This window comes from Podarcis cretensis (assembly GCF_951804945.1).
Source record: "Podarcis cretensis genome assembly, chromosome: 6".
NCBI lineage: Eukaryota > Metazoa > Chordata > Lepidosauria > Squamata > Lacertidae > Podarcis > Podarcis cretensis.
The window spans coordinates 92,949,382-92,957,445 of record NC_137175.1 but is presented as its reverse complement, the minus strand read 5'-3'; the positions used below and the strand labels follow the sequence as shown (position 1 = coordinate 92,957,445).

At 44.0% G+C, this 8,064-nt stretch overlaps 1 long non-coding RNA gene across 1 annotated transcript in view; it reads left to right on the top strand.

Annotated features, from left to right (window-relative positions):
• LOC307218895 overlaps positions 1–8,064 on the top strand; it is a 158,056-nt gene that overhangs the window by 139,800 nt on the left and 10,192 nt on the right. The gene's annotated exons all lie outside the window — the stretch shown is intronic.

Here is an 8,064-nt window from a genome sequence, read left to right as displayed (position 1 = left end):
GCCCAGATTAAAACTCCATCTTGCCAGAGGGTGATGTCACCCAGGCAAGATGGCTTCTTAGCTTGCTGCTCCAATTGCTCTGAAGGCATTTCAACACCCTGACTGCAAAAGAGATGCACCTCATTCGTCCTTTGGATTGCCCTGAATGAGCTATGATTAGCAGAACCTGTGGGACACAAAACAACACACTAGATGGTTAGCTTCCTCAGAGCACTTGTGAAAAAGAAAGGATTCTTCAGGAATTCTCAGAATTGTGTGCCAAACTGTGCACACTAGGCTCCTCAGAGTGGCTGGGGAAATCCAGCCAGATGGGCGGGGTATAAATAAGTTATCATTATTATCATTATTATTATTATTATCATTATTATCATTATTACAGGTGCTATGGAAGTAAAGCACTATTTAAATAATCTCACTCTTCCAAAATTAACACCAGACCACCAAAAATATATGGATAGACCCTTTTCATCAGAAGACATCCAAGCTGGAATAAACAGAATGAAACTTCATAAACAGCCTAGTATTCTTTATAAGACCTTTTCTGAACAACTGGCTCCTTTTCTTTGAAAGCTTTTTTAAGACGTACAAAACAAGGGGCAAACCCAAGAAACATTAAAAACCTGCACTGTAAGAGTGTTGCCTAAACCATATCAAGACTGTGAACAAGGAGGTTCCTTCTCTGTTGTCCTGGACTCCCTCCGAAGCAAAGGGTTATGTGAGGATGTATGTGCTTGGGTAGAAAGATGAGACGTCTGCCACTCTATTGGGCTAACATGTGTAATGTCTGCTCCCTGAAGGCCTTAGAACACAAACTGGGCAAACGGGAAGGGCATGGAATCGTGAGAAGAAAAGTAAGAGCAAAACCCACGAACTATTGACACGTGCTTTGGATAAGACCTGGAAGTGTGGGTAGAGAAAGTCCAAGCCATTTATTCTTACATCTATAGACAGTTTAAAGCATGGGTAGGCAAACTAAGGCCAGGGGGCCGAATCCAGCCCAATCGCCTTCTAAATCTGGCCCGCGGACTGTCGGGGAATCAGCGTGTTTTACATGAGTAGAATATGTTGTGTACTGAAGTTCTCACCCTGGGTCAGCAGGGGGATACTGTAGATAGTTATGCAAATAAAGGATCGAAAGTGACGTTCAGTGATTGGATAGTTTTAGAAAATTGTTACAGTTACATTGTACTGGAGCTCTATATAAGCAGGCTGACTGAACCCTTCAGTTCAGTTCTGTCCTGGCCTGTGAATAAACAAGAGCTGTTTGAAGAATCGCTGTGTCGTCTGATATGTTCACCCACAACTTAACAGAATGTGTCCTTTTATTTAAAATGCATCTCTGGGTTAATTGTGGGGCCTGCCTGGTGTTTTTTACATGAGTAGAATGTGTGCTTTTATATAAAATGCATCTCTGGGTTATTTGTGGGGCATAGGAATTCATTCTTCTTTTTAAAAATATAGTCCGGCCCCCCACAAGGTCTGAGGGACAGTGGACAGGCCCCCTGCTGAAATAGTTTGCTGACCCCTGATTTAAACTGACACACCAGTTTAAAGCAAAATCGTGGGCTGAATCCATTGGCTGAAAACCTGGCACAATGTTTCTTCACAATTTGGGGCTGCGTTACTGGGTGTTTAAACATTTCTGACAAACTTTGTTGAGAAATTATGGGTCTCTTTTGCCTGTTAGTATTAAGGAGTCAACTCAAAAAATATCAGAGTCATTCATTCTTATGAAAGTATGCTTTTTGGTTTAAAATAAAATAAAAAAAAGTTATTGATTTATGCACATTTGCTTGCATGGAGAGCCTTGAATGTATTTCGGAAAATAAATCAATATATTTCTGCTCCCCATAAATATATGAAAATGTATTCCAGAGCTTGATAATTCACTTTAATCGACAACTCAGGGATGCAGAGTTAATTGTTTAATAAATACTGTACTTTGCCGTGTATAAGACTAGGGTTTTGTTTGTTTTTACTAAAAAATAATGTTAAAAGTGGGGGTTAGTCTTATACACAGAGGCAATTTCCCCCCATTTTCTTAATTTTGAGTCCCCCAAAATAGGGGGCGTCTTATACGGTAATTCAGGCAGCTTATTCATTGCTTGGATGAGACTTTGTGAGGAACTTTCTCCCTACATTGGGTCAATATGTGTAAAATAAACCATACTTCTTAAAGACCCGGCAGTCTCTAACCACATCACTGCAAGCCTCTTGCCACCGAATCATGACACAACAGCTTGAGCATTGAGTTTGCTTTATGATCCTGTTATAAGTAAAATCTGCTCCTTTTCCCTTTTGGGGTATCCAAGAGCCCATATAGAGCCCTTAAGTGGGTTCCCTATCAGTAGGAGAAAATAACAGAGGCCAACCAGAGAATATTGAGAAGCAAAGCGACTAGTCAGAATGATCTTTATTCAAGGAACTGTTGCAACAGGATCCCCACTCCCCACACGCAGGAGGAAGGAGAGGACCCAGAACAATGGTGTGCAAGCCCTTATATAGGCTTTTGAAACTGTCCGCCCTGTAGCCCAAGACCACCCCCCAAAACATCATACATACATCACAGAAGGAGGTGGGTCTACAGCAGAAATCCTGTCTGCCAAGTTACCTGATAATGGTCACTGATAGCGTAACCTGGGTAGCCTGGCCATTTTTTTGTGATGGTAAATACTTTAGTTCCTGAATTCAGGTCGCAGGCTCACCCTATTCATGCACAAATACGCCCTTAAGACAGGATTTGTAAGCAAAAAGGCAATGGGAAGGCTTTCACCATTTGCCTCCCTTACTGCAGAGGAATACTTGAGGTCACTGGGAGAGTCAAAATGGCTTCAGGATTGCTCTCCTGTACTATTTCAGACACGTATTTTATATAGTTATGTATGTGTTTGCCTTGTACATTTATGAACATTTATTTTATATTTGAGACCTTAGAATTCTTATAACAATCCAAATAAAGGTTCAAGCTGACGTTTGTTGGTCACGGACAAGCAGACCTCAAGGAGGCCAAGGCATGTCAAGGAGGTCTACTGATGAGTAAATTATTTATTCTGTCAGTAGCTTCAGGGAAGGGATTGAAATTACCAGCTTTTCTGTATCACAAGTAGTTTTCATCCAGTAAATAAAGGACTGCTAAAGAAATGTGTTCTGGCACATCACACCACTGAGTTTATGGCTTCTGTAGCCTCAAATGTGCATTAGGCTATTCCAGGCGATCTGTTTCCATGAACTGAAAAAAACAAAGCCCAGAACAGTCTACAGGGAAGAAAGACCTTCAAATAGTGTAGGGTGGGGCTGAAAACTATTATTAATTATTATTATTAATAATAAGCTTGTGACTTCCCTCCTTCCGGTCAACTGGTTTTCTATTTTTGAGTCTTTATATCACACTTAAAATTTTTGACTTCTGACCTGTAGGTATGATCGTGGGGTCCGGAGGGAGCAAACTCCCCAACCGCAGGCAGCCACAGTCTGTCTGCCTGCATGCGTGACCTTGGGGTGCGGGGCACACACACCCTCACAGACAAAGCCACAGCTGTCTGAACATCGTACCCTCTGTCTAACCTTTTGCGGTCTCAGTAGTCTGTGGTGTCCTGTCTGTGATCTTTGTCTCTGAGACCTTTTGTCTCCTTCATCATACACTGTGCAAGGGGAAAATTTTCGTGGTGGAAACAGGTGCCAAAATAACCCTGTACCACCCCACGATCTCGGGACTGGAAAATGTGTAAAGGTCACAGCCCAAAATGTATCTGCCTGGGTTTGCATATTTGTGTCAATAAAAGAAGGCTCCACAGAGCTGGCCGGCAGCTTGCATGCAGCCCACCTGTGCGCAGCTCACCTGCATTATCAACTCCTGCCTAATGTCCTTCTCTTCACTGACCTTTGTATCCTTATAGGTAATCAACTCTGTCTCTTGGGTCTAAAAAGTTTTAAGATTTTTTCGTTGGATTTATTTCAATCCCGCTAGTGTCTTCGCATTTTTACAGTAATTATTCATATACCAGATAAATTTCCTCTAGTCCCTTTGAAATTTTTGGTCATCTTGGTTCCGGATTCTACCGGTCAGCTTGGCTAGTTCCACATCGTCCATCATCTTCGTATGCCACTCCTCAATCGTTGGTAATTCCTGCAATTTCCACCTTTGGGCTAATAAAGTTCATCATGCCGTACATAAATAATCTTTGGTCTACCTTTGCAATTTCCTTTTCCATCAAACCCAGCAAAAACGCTTCTGGATTTTTGGGGAAGGTATATCTAAACATCTGTTTTAACTCATTGTAGATCAGTTCCCAAAATGCTTTTGCTTTATCACAAGTGGGTGGGGCTGAGAAATAAGTTTCTACAGGTTTGCCATCCCTAAAAGTTAAGTTCTTGAGCTGTATGTTTTTATAGGATTTATTCTACTGGATTTAGCTGCTGGCGTACAATCCCATGTCCTTCTTATAGTATTAGCCAATGCTTTAGTAAATTAAATAAACAAATGGGTGGTGATTATCCTCTCCTAATCTTTTGTTAAAAAAAGTTTGACACTTTGTCACTGGGGTGGAGATGCCTTGTCAGCTAAATAAGCCTCTCATACCTGACTAAACTCCTGGTTTTCTCAAGGCCTTCAGAACTGAAGGCAATGTTATGCCTCTCAAGTTGAAAAGGGGCTTCTGAGTCCTTAGGCAAACATCTTTGTGGGAACCACAGCAGGCCTGTAGCAAAGCTCTTCTCAGCAGGAGCTTAACAAGGCCAAGTGGGTGTGCGCATACACACATTTGCAGATCTCCTCTAAAATACACTTGACACCTTCTTTAATATGATAAACGTTTTGTTTTGACAAGCCTATTTTTATTATCTGCTTACATGCAGCTTGCTGACAACAACTCTTGGAGTCAGAACAAAATTCCCTATCAAAATCTAAGCGGTGAAAACATTGACGTACATGCACGAAGAAAGGCTGGCTCCTGTGCTACTCCCCTTCTTGTTTCTTGCAAATGCTGATCCATCATTCTTGGTAGCTCGGCTATGCGGGAAGGAGGTGGGGTGTAAAAGAGTTGAGGCAATAGCCTCCTTCTCGGAAGAAACTTGCCTCGAACATGCAAATGGGGCTGCATTGACCAGCGCCCCTTTGGCATTGCCTAGGCCAGCTTGCCACTGCTTCTGGACACCTGCACAGAGAGAGAAACCTTCCTAGAAATGTCAAGAATTGAACCTGACATCTCTAGGAAACGTTGCTCCATGTGCAAGTGCCATGTGTGATGTCAAAGGTGGAGAGCACTAGTCAGTGCAGCCCTGCTCATTGTGGGAATGTTGAGGACAGTAGGAGAGGAGAGGACATTCCCCTGTATATTGCAGGAAGCTAGTTGGTAGATGTGGGGATGTTCAGGGATGCAGGAGAGGATATATTGTCTGATTATATCCTTATCCAACAAGTTATGTTAACAAGTTCCACAATTTCAGCAGAGTAACATTCCCCTTATTTTAAACTTTGCAACGGATTTGTTTGCTCAGGCTCGCTGTTCTGGTAATTTCCCCTTATTCCCTCATAAAATATAAGAGACGACACCGTCTTTTACAAAAGTATAAAAAGAGTTTACTCACGTTCTGTTCACAATCTGATCCCAGAAGGCAGACTTAGCTTAATGAAGTAACATACACTTGGAATCTATCTTATAACAAGACAGTCCCTTTGTCCTCTCTTGGCTGGAAGCCTCTTTGGCTAAGCAGATGCCTCTTTGGCCTCTTTGGCTAAGCAGATGTTGCTTCTTTGACGAAAGTAGTCACAGAGAGAGAGATGGCTGCCCTGCCCCGCGCTTTTGTCCTTACCTGCACAGGTGAGGCCACACCCACCTCTAGTCACATGCAGAGGGAGTCTGTCCCAGCCCAGAAGGAAACAGGAAGTTTACCCGCTGGCTGGAGAAACCTTTCTCCCCATGTGTAAACATGTTCACTCTTGAAATGTTGTACTTGACTGCTCTTGTGTTTCACATCCTACAGTAGATTCGTTTGAATCTCTTGAGTTACGCAATCCAGTGTGGCTTGTCCAGATCGGATTTGTTCCTGGTAAATCCCCTTTATTCCCTCTTAAAAAATAAATAAAGACACAACAGTCTTCTCTTAAAAGTAGTAAGAAGTTTACTTACCATATGTGGTGGACATGTCCAGAGATCTGAGAGTTCTGGGACATGATCCACAAAGAAATAAAAAAGTTACTAAGAACTTCACATAGCAAAAGACCAGAAACATAACTTTTGGGAATATCGAATAGTGATATTTCTAGAGAAAATACTAAATTCTTTCTGTACGCAACACCAGCGGTGAGAATCCTGGTGGCTAAGTACTGGACGGGTAACCAGGTACCAACCAAAGAGGAATGGTTATGTAAATTAAGTGAATATTTGGAACTGGCCAAATTGACGGATATAATAAGACTAAAGCCAGTCAAGAAGGAATGGAAGTGCTTGAATGATTATTTAGAAAGACAAGGTTCTAATGTAAAAATGTGGCTGTGTCTAGAATGACCTCATGAATGGAAAAGGAGAAACATACATATATACTGTAATGGGATAAGGGGTTGCTTGTGCGTAAGCTCCCAAAACGCTCCAAGTTGAGCCGTTGGTTAAAACTCTCCCTAGCCGGACAGCCCTCAGTTTGTGGCTGTCTTAATCACTGGCAGAATCCGTCAGTGGGCGTTTCCTGAACTTCTTCCAACATAAGAGTTCTTTGACAGAAAGTCTCCGCCTTGATTCCCTGCGCAACAGCTTTCTGCGCAGAGTGGGCGTTCCAAGGGGATGTCCTGAGCTCTCTCCACTGGTCTCGCTGGAAGCGTCTCTGAGCCTTACCTCCGACGCCTCTTTCCCCCCCCTCCTTCTTCAGCGGAAGCTCTCCCTCTTTCCCGGCTGGTTCCCTCCCCAGCATCCGAGGGTCTCCCATCATCCGAGAGCCTCTCCACCACCCTGCGCTCCGATTGCAGTTTCCTGACATCCACCTCCCCTCCAGGACCCCCCTCACCCCCTGTCCGTCCCCTTTCTTTGGGCGGTGAGCCTGGGAATCCCCGGAAAGAATCTTCCCCATCTTCTGATGACTCGAAAACTGCTCTCCACCTACTACTATCCCTTCCTCCTGAAAAATCTTCCCAATCCGATTCCACCTCTTCAAATCCTTCTCCCCCTTCTTGCCCAGAGTCCTGAAATCCCGCAAACTCCTCTTCATCGTCTGTGGTGCCAAATTGCTCCTCCCAGAATCTCGCTAAGGGTTTGGGCCTCCTTGGGAACCTACGGTGAAACTCTTCTAAGAGAAACTCATCCTTGATGGTTTCCGCTGGTACCCATGCATTTTCTGACTCAGGTTCCCCCTCCCAAGCCACTAGGTACTCCACCTGTTTTCCCTTCCACCTTGAATCTAGTATTTCCGCCTCGTGACTGCTGCGCTCCCTCTCTTCTACCCGTGGGGTTGCGGGAACCTCTCCCTCTTGTCCCTGAAATTCCCGCCCTTCCCTGTATGGTGAAAGTAATGATCTATGGAATACCGGATGTAGTTTCATGTTGTCCGGCAGTTTGAGCCTAAAGGCCACCGGATTCACCTGTTGTGTTACCTCGAAGGGTCCCAGTCGTCTTGGTCTCAATTTCTTGCAACCTCCCTTGAATGGTAACCCTTGGGTTGACAACCACACCTGGTCCCCAACTCTTATGGTCTCTCCTTCCCTCCTGCTCCTATCTGCCTGCCTTTTATACACTTCCTTGGCCCTCTCCAAATTCATCTTAAGCTGTTGGTGTAGTGCTTCCATTTCTTCTACAAACTGTTCCGCCGCCGGTACACTCCATCTCTCCTCCCCTCCCCCTGGAAAGGCTCTGGGGTGACAACCATAACTGGCCATAAACGGGCTCATGCCCGTGGACACATGCTCGGCGTTATTGTAGGCAAATTCGGCTAAGGCTAATTTCTCTGCCCAGTCATTCTCCCTTTCATTGACGTAACACCGCAAGTATTGCTGCAATATACTGTTTGCTCTTTCTGCCTGCCCGTTGGTTTCTGGGTGCCTGGCCATCGAGAAATTGACCTCCACATGTAATAGGCTCA